The sequence below is a fragment of the Amblyomma mixtum genome, chromosome 5 (genome assembly GCF_055824585.1).
Source record: "Amblyomma mixtum isolate Tamu chromosome 5, ASM5582458v1, whole genome shotgun sequence".
Classification (NCBI taxonomy): domain Eukaryota; kingdom Metazoa; phylum Arthropoda; class Arachnida; order Ixodida; family Ixodidae; genus Amblyomma; species Amblyomma mixtum.
The window spans coordinates 60,623,516-60,633,696 of NC_143016.1; positions in this window are offsets into that span (position 1 = coordinate 60,623,516).

Sequence of the window (10,181 nt, forward strand, 5' to 3'; positions counted from 1 at the left end):
GAAAAAGTGGAAGCTTTTTTTTTTCTTTTGGAACCCGCTGTTTTTATTTGTGATGAGTTTTCTCGTGCGTTCCAGCAGACGTTCGTAGCCTCCCTCGTATGTGACCCAGGCAGCACATGTAATAGGCCAAATATTGGAAATGGATGGTTTACTCTGGGCCTTGCTGGACCGGCCTTTGCCAATACGTTTACAATTATGGGCTGGTTACCTGTGCTGCTTGGGGCTCTTATCGGCGGTAGCGCATGCTTATATTGTCCGCATTTCTCTCTCCGAGTGTGGCAAATCTTGTGTGTCTGGTTTGGTGGTTACGTCCCTAAAGTAAATAAAGAACAAATTCTTTCGCCGCGACACCAATTAAAGGCGATTATTCTCCGCAGACATGTCGTACACGTATGCTATCCCTGAATGCTTACAAATGATATAAAGGAACACGTGCATAAAGATGTCTTTAGTGACCACCTTCATTGTGTTTCTCCTTGTGTAGGTATAACATCAAAATATCGAACAGTACGCATGCGTTCCTGCAGTGGTGTAATCTAGGAGTAGCAAGAGTTTGACCGCTAATACTACTATATAATTAAATACCTCGGCTGTCGTATGCAGTAAGAGAAAAGTCCCGTGATTGCCAGCTGACCGACCTGAATATAATGCAGGTTTACTCGGGCATACAGGGCAACGTGGAACGATTCTGGGAGCTCTCCAGATTTTTCCACATATAGCCGCATGATAAATCTCGGTCCTTGGTCATAAGAATATAATGGGTCGGGGTCAAGCGTTCTATGATGTGTGCCATATGTGGAAACGTGATTGAAAAGGGCTGGGATTGGCCCTTGCTCTGCGGCTTCCGTACAAATATATGCGGCCTATCTTTTCCTCTGGACACAGTGAACAGTGCAGATGTCTTTCTTATATGGAATAGTGTGACTTCGGTTAACACCCACATGAAGTTATCCACGCTGCTACAAAGGAAAATTGAAAAACTTTCTCGAATCTCCATAACTGAAGGAATGGTCGACCTAAACCAGGTCGTCAGTTCCGTCGGAGTGGTCACTCTCCAGAGAGGCCCGAATCCGTCAAAAACTTCAAATAAAAACCATTTTAGCACGACCGTAGCAAAGTAAAGCAGGCATCAAGGATGCGAAAAAACAAAACAAAGCAGAAATAACGTCCAACTGAGTGCAACCATTTGAATGCAAGGCAAAGCTAAATATATTTGATAACATTTCCCAGTTGAATAAAAATTTAAATCCGTCCAGGCCTCAACATCATAATGAGCACCTCACCGGAGTAATCGCTCTTCCAATCGAGGTGACATGGCAGAAGGGCTCTTGTAAGCAGTTTTTTCTTACGGTGCCTTTGGACGCCCAGCTTTCATGTCCATTAGCAACTAGCGTCATCTTTGGGCCTCGAGTAGCGAACACCGCGTAGGTCAGTGTGGATTTTTTAAACTTGTAATTTTAACAAAATTGGAGAGCACCGATGGATTCGGCGTGAACATGGTGATTATCATGGCGGGCGTTTTCTGCTGGCTGCGAAATCTCATTTATAAAATGCTTCCTGCGCTCACCGCGACTATTTCCGACATCGTATTTTTTATTTATTTCTCATATTCACCATTATTTTTCTGACATCTCAGTGAGTGCATTAACAATATTACATCCTATTAATCCAATAGCGTTAAGGCTGCTGTTCTGCTGTTCGGCGCCGCCATTGTCGTTGCCGGCCTTGTGAGCGAAAAGCAGATGGCCCACCTGCCACCCGAGTCACGTGACCTTGAGACGTCATCATAACTTTCCCACTGTGGCAGGTGGCAGTTAAGTTAATGATTGGTCGCGAAAGCTTGCTCGGGAAGAGCAACCTAGGTGGACAGGCCCCACCGGTAGCTGTATATGAAGCAGCCACCTTCGGGTACAGTGCCGAATCGCTTAACCGCTGCACCTCCGCCCCAAGAATGTTATGAAGACACCACGCGATCTATGTGGATGTAAAATACAGAAAGACGAATTCCGCATATATGAGTATGCAGTAATAATTTAGGAGAGAGAGAAGAAGTACTTGCGAGGGAGGGATCTCTAACGATATCGCATTGTATTCTTAAGGGTAGTTTAAGCGTTATGTGATTATTAAAGAAAGAACAGTATCCATGTTCGCGAAGTGATACGCAAGGAGGACCCCAGGCCGCTGAAGGGAGCCATAAATGCCCATTGGGCGGAGCTTAAAGGGACATTGAAGCACTTCTTTTTGAAAATTAGACTCGCAGCGGCGTCATATGGTTTTTCATGCTGTGTACTGGAATATCGCATCCGAATAAGGCAAAAACAAGGGCGAACTGCCTTTTTTAGCAGAATTATGCGGCCTGTGACGCGGGGCACACCGTGCGGCGTGCCGCCGCCTATGACTGGTCGAGAGGTCGTGACGACACATTGAGCACCGAAGAAACTGCCGATATGGATCCGGCGCTGCGCTGAGTGCAGATTGCAGCTTTCCGTGGTGTTGTAAAAGCGAATACGGCGACTAGTTTTTCACTGACCTCCAAAGTAAAGGATACTACAGTTTGTTCATTCCAAGTATGACCTGAAATCAAAAAAGACGCAATCAAAAAATTCTACGCCTAGCACAAGCATACGCCAGCGTGAAAAACGCGTATGCATTCCATGAGTAAAAGGTACCAGCACAACCGCGGCCCGCATTCTCGGAAAGGAAGGGGTGCGAACAATACTCAAGCAAATTACCACCACCGGACACTTCCTGGCTCGCCTGAAAGAGCGTCATCCTAAAAAAATGCTCAAAGCGTTGTGCACAAAAAATCCTGTTCTCAGTACCTGGCGTTGTAGGTTGGGGCAACAAAGTATTTCAAGGAAACGATGAAGCAGCAAAAAGCTGATGTCAAAATGAGCGAAGCGCAGTGGCCTAGCACTGCGAGGCATGTGACCAGAAGATAGAGCCGCAATCAATGTGCGCTGGAAACCAAGCCAAATACGCGCATAAGGCTGCTGCTTCAGGCGTGGCACGTTCAGCATATGCCGGGAATTGTTAATCGCTCCCTCGGAAACGTTCGCCCTTCCTAGACCTGCAGATTAGGTTCAGTGAGCTGGCGGCCAACTATATGTGTGTTCAAAAGCCAAGCTAGCAGCAACTCGCCCGCTGTCACAACTTGATAAAGATACCGAGTAAGGTTACGAAACGTCGTGTTTTTTTGTTTTTTTTTTTTGCCATAACTTAGTTGACATTCATTTCTCTCTTAAATATGTAACCGAAATCAGACGGACCTCTGTTGAATGCTTTCATTTTAATTGTTGAGCCAAGATTAAACGAGAGACCGCATATGAATAGCTTCGATGCTTGCTTGCTTACTTGCTTTGCTTTGCTTTGCTTGCTTGCTTTGCTTTGCTTTGCTTTGCTTTGCTTGGCTTGGCTTGCTTTTGCTTTGCTTGCTTTGCTTTACTTGCTTACTTGCTTACTTGCTTACTTGCTTACTTGCTTACTTGCTTACTTGCTTACTTGCTTACTTGCTTACTTGCTTACTTGCTTACTTGCTTACTTGCTTACTTGCTTACTTGCTTACTTGCTTACTTGCTTACTTGCTTACTTGCTTACTTGCTTACTTGCTTACTTGCTTACTTGCTTACTTGCTTACTTGCTTACTTGCTTACTTGCTTACTTGCTTACTTGCTTACTTGCTTACTTGCTTACTTGCTTGCTTTGATTGTTTTGCTTTGCTTTGCTTTGTTTTGCTTGCTTGCTTGCTCTTACTTGCTGTTTCTTGCTTGCTTGGACGCGTCGAACCGAGCCTTGCTGAGCGCGCCTCATGTGTTCTGGCCGCGCCTAAGCTGAGGAGAGCGACAAATGCTTGAACCTCTATAAAGGTTCAGCACGGGCTAATTGAGCATGTTTATACTTTTATAAGAGGCGCTTCTTGGCAATGGTGACACGCATCTCATAGGCGAGAAAATCAAAGGAACTGTGTAATGGTTCAGCCATGCCTTTTTGACAGAAAACTCTAGAGATCGCATTAGCGACAAGTTCTGCATGCAGCCGCTCTGACGAAAGTGCTTCGAGCAGAGTACGATTTCTTTGGTCGGTTTGAAATTCTCCCCCTTCAGGGCAGCGACCCTCTGCGCTGCGAGTTTATAATCTTGTGGAAAACAGTGGAAGACGACACAGTCACGGCCGTAGTTGTTCGTGGATACGAACGCAGAGCAGTACCTCGTGTTGAACCTGATACAAGGTCGGCTGACACGCTACACGCAATACGAGGAACAAAGCATGCAGCACGAGAAACAACGCTCGCTGAAAGCTCGCTCGGGTGCGTAGAAGTACCCTTGGCTCCTCAACGTGACGTCACGTTGGCGGACATGGACGAGGTTTCCCTTTCCGCTGTTCTCTCCTGCACTCGCGCGGGAGATTTAATTCGCGCTTTCAATTGGTGATTGCGCCATTGTTTTAGCCAAAATAGTAAAAGTAACTTCACAGACGTAATCAGCAACGACACTAGCTCAAAACCTTAGAAGGTTAGCTAACTCGAAAACCGCCTCAGTATCCCTTTAAGTGTACCCTCAAGTTGTTTTGCTTCATCGCAGGTCATAATTGCGTTTAATATGACTTTTTACTTATTTACGTTGTGGGGTTGTCATTGGGGGTATAAACACGTGTTCATCGCTGAACTTCGGCTGACAGGGTTTAAAACCGCAGGAATCCCCCCTCGTGTTCGCGTACGCAACCGGGCGCGCGCCGACCACGGCGGGCGTTGCTCTGAGGGGGAACAAAGAAACGACACTCTGGCTGACACAAACAAGGCATTTATTACTACAACAACAATAACGCCAGCTAGCAACAGGATACGCTAAGGGAACGAGGTCGTCCGACTCGCCACGAAGGTTACGAGCGAATGTTGGCCCACACTACGGCAGGGGAGAAGCTTCGTGACCGGACGGGATGAGCTAGAGGGCAGATGTCCACACTAGCTACGATTAAACGATGGCAGATGTCCCCACTAGGCTTCGCCTCGATGGCGGAGAGCGAATGTCGCGCCGACGCGTCAGCGCGCGTCAAGTTCCCAGACGAAGAGCGAGTACTCGCCCCCGAACACGCGCGCAGCAATGACGCGTGTCATGCCGGGAAACCCGCCCGGATTCCAATTCTGCTGGCCGCTAACTTTCTCCTACGAGCGTCCCTTTTGACAAGCCCTGGTGCTGCGCCGCAAGGCACGCGCCCTTACGCTCCCTGACAAGCCACGATGCTGCGCCGTACGGCAGCGGAGTCCTAAGGAGAAGCATCTGCAAGCAACACGCCTGGACCTGTCGCAAGAAGCCAGACAGCGAGGCGCCAGTTTTCCTTCTCCCCGGACGCCACCGCGCGCGGCAAAATTTGAAGCGGTTGGCCCGCGCGATCGCTGATTGGTCCTTTCGGACTGCCGTCGAGTGCTGCCTTTGGATTGGCCAGTTCTAAGGGGCCACCGTTCCTCAGGCTATATAAGCCCCAACGCTGCAGCTTGGAAGTGTGTGACGGAGTGACCGAGTGACCGACCCACCGTGAGTCGAGTGCTGCTCACGAGTGGAGTCGGATGGTGTGACGCGCTGGTGTCTCGCTGATCGTCGCTGTGCGAGAACAGTCGCGTTGTATAGCTCTCGGACCCCGTGCCGATGTTGAACTATATTATGCCCTGTACATAATGTATAAAGCATTTTCTTAGTCTCACCGACGCCTGACTCGGAGTCTTCGCTACCGCTAAGAGAGCTGGCAACGCTCAGTCACGAAACGGGTGGCGAGCGCAACGGGACCACCTCTATGGCACAACACGCGTCCCTGGCACTCGTGTCGATGCGATGCCGGTGCCCTCCTTTGTTGAGTAACTATAAACTAGGGAGTGCCCGTCGCGGGGAAGCAAATGTATGTGCATGTTTTATCCGGGGAAATAGTATCGGTGGGTGATCGTCACTGCACAACATGACGCGGAATCAGAGCAGGGACATGTGATACAGATGAACGTTTACTAGCCCATTGATATAGATCTATGTGAAAAGAGGCAGCATCGAGGGCAGTAATTTACAACAGCTGTTTTCAAAACTAATATTTCCCTCATTTAGCCTGGAACGACAGAAAGCACAAAGATTATGAACACAGCACCATAGTCTTCTCCGTTCGACTTCTTCCTGTTGTCCCTTCCTTTCGCGCTAAATCAGATGAATGTGATGTCAGACTGCAGACTAGCCCAAAAGTTTGCTCTTTTGGAGGCACCTTAAAAAATTACTGATTTTGCTTCTTTGCCAATGGTAAGACCCCATTTTTTTGAGGCTAGAGCCAACGAATTGTAATGCTCGCTGGATATCTGACATGACGTCACAGGCGACAGATATCCATGACGTGAAATGGCCGAATACTGAATTTGAAGAAAAAAAATTGGAGGGTTATCAAGGTTAAGCCCAGTGGATGCGAAGCATGTTAAGCAGCTGCCTCAGTGTGGATGGGGCGGAGTCGCCGATTCCGCTAGTTGAATCACTGGTTGAGGCTTCACTTATACCCTCGGAGCGTTGTCGTCGAGCCGCATATTGAGCGCGCCGCTTGGCTAGGCGTTCTTCGCGTTCTTCATCGGTTTCCGTAGCACGCTGCAGCCTTCGTTTTGCATTCCTATTATTAACGTCCTTAGCGTTTGGAGGCATCTTGACCGCATACACGCCCGGCGCAAAGACGCTGGCGCGGTTGCGGGCACAGAGACTGACGCGACGGCGGGCGCGCGCCGCTTCATCCCTGGCGTGACGTCATCACGTGACGTCACATCATGTGATCTCACTTCAAGGGCAATGGTGGCCACCGCCGGGAGGCGACCGACGGCGCGATATGAGGCCCCATCTGCAGCCGGTGTGACGTCATCACGTGACGTCATGTCACGTGACCCCACTTCAGAGTGAATGGTGGCCACCGCCGGGCGTCGCGCGAAGGCCCGAAACCTACGTTTATATGCTTCGCATAAAAACCGTTACAAAATATGATCCATATACTGCCCCGCTGACCTATATCGCATGTCCCCGTTCTGATTTTGTGCCTGGATGGCAATGACAAACATGTCCTAGAATTATTTCTTAATTAAAACGTACGTACAACTAACGGCTTAAAAGAAAACAGACTCGTGGGCAGGACATAGAGATGGGCATGCCACTAAAGGAGGAAAGAAAGTCAACCAAAGCTGACAATTGGGAAATCAGAAGTGCGTGGCTACCAGCAACGTAGTGTGAAACAAGCTAAAACATTAAAGGAAGGAGACGTGTAACAGCAATGCGGCGTTCAAATGAACGCCTGCCAGATCACAGTTTGAAAATTCTTTGAGACAGAAAACAACAGCGCTAAAGGGAGACAAACAAGAAAGACCGACGCAGGACATGTGCTATGCGAAAACAATAGAACACAGCCCTGCCTGACGCTGCCAACAAAGAATGCGGTTCTACTGCCGATGGAAAAGCGTAGCGAAAATGTTGCGTAGCGCGAAACTTTGGTTGCTATGAGCTGATTGTGCGCAGACGCTCGCAGCGCCTCTTGATGGCAGCTTGTGCCAGCTTATTTCCTCTTATTATCAGTCGCCTATCGGACTCCTTGACGCACGTTTCAAACATTTCGATGAATGGCCGCATTCTGTCTGGGTGGTTTTGTCTACGACGAAAAGGCAACGACCAAAAAGTTTAACACAGCATATTTCTTGAAGTTTACGTGACTGCCCGCAGGAGCAGGAATATAGAGCGTGAGCCTTATTCTTCGCAGGAGCATTTCCCTCTATTTTTTTTTTTCCCAAGAAGGACCGCTGAAATGTACCGGTACAGTCAGAGTGAATGTGAAGATGACGGTATCGCGCCAGTCTTACAAGTCCAATAAAACTAACGCGACGGTTCACATCATGTCCAACAAAGCTAATTGTCAAGATTGGAGGAACATAGCTATCTGTATGTTTTAAGCTTCCTGAAAAAGTAAAGTTTGGTACAGCGCCCTAATTGGGAAAAGTTAAGCCCAGAGCGATAGCGATCTCCTTTATATTGACTGCAAAGGTGCGGAAAGTGTTGTTACTTCGGCATCGACAGTTATGGGTGAACCGTACAGAATGCTCATCCGCGCATTGTGACTATGCACGTAAATATTTACAACACGAGGCTGCATTCCTTACCTCCTACTCCAGCGAAATATAAAGCGTGGACATGACGTTAAGAATGCCCAATATCGAAACTCACCAGTGATGCAAGCCCGCCAGTTGAGTCGCAGTCCACGCAGCAAGACAAAGCTTGTTCGTGCAGGCAGTATGGTTTCTGGAAGCGAATTCGTGAATAATAACCAGCGAAATTGCAATTGCTCCTGTCGAAAGTTCGCTTAAAAAAAAAAAGAAAACTGAATAAACTTTATGCTGTGGTGCGTAAAGCGAGAACCCAGTCATAGTTGTCACACTGTACTGTATACAGTCCCAGGAAATCTGGACAAGAGCTTCTACTTTGTGCGGCTGCCACCACAGGCTGCATGGCACTGAGCGTCACAAATTAACTCGAGAATTTTGAATGTATCGTACACCTAATTGATTTCCTATGGCCATCAAAAGCCTTCGGTGTGAGCGCAGGAAATATTTCGCAGGTCCGGGCCTGCGGCGCGTAGGAAGACTTAGTAAGTAGTATAAATATTTCCAAACACCACTTCACGAGAAGCTTTAATGTTTTCTCTATTACAAACAAAAATATTCCCGTTCAATACACGGTGTTCGCTATCGGCGCCAGTTGGTGATGTCCAGGAAAGCTGGGCATGATACCCTCTCCGTTCTCCGGAGCATGCCACCAGGGCAGCGCCGTCTTGCATGAGTGACAAGTGACACTCTCGCATAAGCGAATAAGTGACAATGAAGGCTTAATGTAAGGCCCACCTTGGCTACGAGAAAACTGAAAACGCTAGATTCTCGAGAGTGCCGACAATGGCATGGCACTACGTGCAGGACGGACCAAGGTAAGCGGGAACACTTCAGCGCATAGTTCTGCGGCTCGCGTAGCGCCATCTTCGGGCGCATCGGGTAGCTGGGGCACTGTCACTGTGTGTGGGCACTGCCTCATTACGTGGTCACACTGTCTGTGTGAGGATCCAGCTGCTTAAGTTGCGCGAGCCGCAATACCAAGCGCTGAGTGTTATCCCCCTGTACCTCACGATTCAGACCCACTTAGAGGGTATTATCACCGATTAGGAAAGGAAAGCTGCAGTTTTCGGATGCAACACGATGGCGACCGCTATCATACACGACGATGTGTTGCACTAGTTAATGTGGGCTGTACAAATATCATCGTGAAAAAAAGAAAGCGGGTAGGTGGTAGTTACGGAGGCACAGAGGATGCACACCTCGGTCACACTCGATAGCTGGAAATTTAGCGCAGGAGGTTAGTATACATACCAGAGTACTTACAAACTTTTACTCCAAATAAAATTTCGGCATGCAGCTGTGGGAGAGCTTATGTATGCGTTACCACGCCGCGTCGCTAGGTGTTGTCTAAGGGAGGAGACTGCAGGGCAGGTGGCCGGCGTTGAGAGTAGATAGTAATGCGACGCTGTGTCGCATAGTTTCTGGCTTTAACTTTGTATCTTGCAACTGCTATGCTCTGCGCGGGTGCCGTGAAGGATGCTGAACACCTGCTGTGTATTTCGCTGCCGCTCCAGCTGGAGAGGAATGCAGGTGAAGGCGTTCTCTTTGCCTAGCGACATTGAACGTTGCGAAAAATCTGAGCGGGTGATGCCCCGGTATGAAAACGGCGGTTTTACTAAAAACACTTCGACATGAGTGACATGATTCGTGTCGATGAATCGATTGTTCTAGGTGCCGTTGCGACGCGGCAGCGCGGGATATCGAAGTTGAAGCCGGACGCCGTTGGGGGTTATTCGACAACCCCCGGGCTTACTTGTCAAAATCGAAGTTGAGACCTCGGCTGATAATGCAGTAAAAATGTTCAAAAAGTCGCTGAGAGCCATCAGCTTACCATGTGGTGGCGGACTCAAGGCCGGTTGTGTGCAATAGCCTCTCTTACGCAGCTGCTGTTGCTAATGATATTGCGAATGAAAAACTTCGCTCAATCTGGCGTATATAGAGGGGAAGTACTGACGAGGGCTTATTTAATGAGGAGTGCCCACCTGCTTTTCATGAAACAGGCCGATTGTCGCTGCACATACCATCCTGA